The sequence below is a fragment of the Octodon degus genome, unplaced genomic scaffold, assembly GCF_000260255.1.
Source record: "Octodon degus isolate 3935 unplaced genomic scaffold, OctDeg1.0 scaffold00004, whole genome shotgun sequence".
Classification (NCBI taxonomy): Eukaryota; Metazoa; Chordata; class Mammalia; order Rodentia; family Octodontidae; genus Octodon; species Octodon degus.
This window is the reverse complement of record NW_004524580.1, coordinates 11,698,637-11,700,012: the sequence shown is the minus strand read 5'-3', so window position 1 is coordinate 11,700,012 and position 1,376 is coordinate 11,698,637. Positions and strand designations below refer to the sequence as shown.

The window sequence follows — 1,376 nt, the reverse complement described above, 5'->3', positions numbered from 1 at the left end:
AAGAATCTATGAAAAAAAGAATCCATTTCCGCCAAAAAAAAAAAGAATCTAATCTACCATAACAAGTAGCATGTTTGTAATTCTTTTCAAAAGTTAAAATGGCAAATAATTATAATATTAAGAAAGAGGAGGGGGAGGAACCAAGGCGGTTTGGGAGAGCTTGGCCACTGGGTGGGTCAGTCGAGTTGAGCGCCGGGAGTGGAAAGGGACCGCCTGGCTGGAAAATGCTGGTGCATCCCCGCGGGGACAAGAAGGAGACAAACCATCACGATGAGATGGAGGTGGACTGCGCCGAAAACGAAGGGAGCAGCTCCGAGGACGAAGACACGGAGAGCTCGTCGGTGTCGGAGGATGACGATAGCTCAGAAATGGATGATGAAGACTGTGAAAGAAGAATGATGGAGTGTTTAGATGAAATGTCCAATCTTGAAAAACAGTTTACGGATCTCAAAGATCAACTTTATAAAGAACGATTAAGTCAGGAGGATGCAAAACTACAAGAAGTCATAGCTGGAAAAACTCCAGAATATTTGGAACCACTGGCAACCTTACAAGAAATTGTGCAAATTCGTACCAAGGTAGCAGGAATCTATGGAGAGCTCTGCTTAGAATCTGTAAAAAACAAATATGAATGTGAAATTCAAGCTTCTCGTCAGCATTGGGAGAGTGAAAAACTTTTGTTATATGACACAGTTCAGAGTGAGCTAGAGGAGAAGATTAGAAGGCTTGAGGAGGACAGGCACAACATTGACATTAGCTCAGAGCTCTGGAATGATGAACTTCAGTCAAGAAAAAAGAGGAAGGATCCTTTTAGTCCTGACCAAAAAAAAAAAAGCCAGTTGTTGTTTCAGGTCCATATATTGTTTATATGCTACAAGATCTTGATATTCTTGAAGACTGGACAACAATTAGGAAGGCAATGGCCACGCTCGGTCCGCACAGAGTGAAAACAGAATTGCCTGTGAAATTAGAAAAGCATCTACATAGTGCTAGATCTGAAGAGGGAAGATTGTATTATGATGGTGGATGGTATATACGAGGACAGACGATATGTATTGATAAAAAAGATGAATGTCCTACAAGTGCTGTAATTACAACAATTAACCATGATGAAGTTTGGTTTAAGAGGGCTGATGGAAGCAAATCTAAGCTTTACATTTCACAGCTACAGAAAGGAAAATATTCAATTAAACATTCATAATTAAGATTTAAGTGTTGTCTAAATCTACCTTGTTAGTGTTACCAATTTCAGTGTGCCATGGGAGAGAAAAAAATGTATTCAGCAACTTACCATTCTCATTGAGTCATGACAGAATGTGAATTTGTAGGTAGTAGACCTCATATTATGTGTTATTAAAAGAAGCAGTAATAAAAAA

General features: G+C 39.3%; 1 pseudogene; it reads left to right on the top strand.

Annotated features, from left to right (window-relative positions):
• Window positions 1–224: 224 nt before the first annotated feature.
• Window positions 225–1,302, top strand: LOC101565411 (annotated as a pseudogene).
• Window positions 1,303–1,376: the final 74 nt, after the last annotated feature.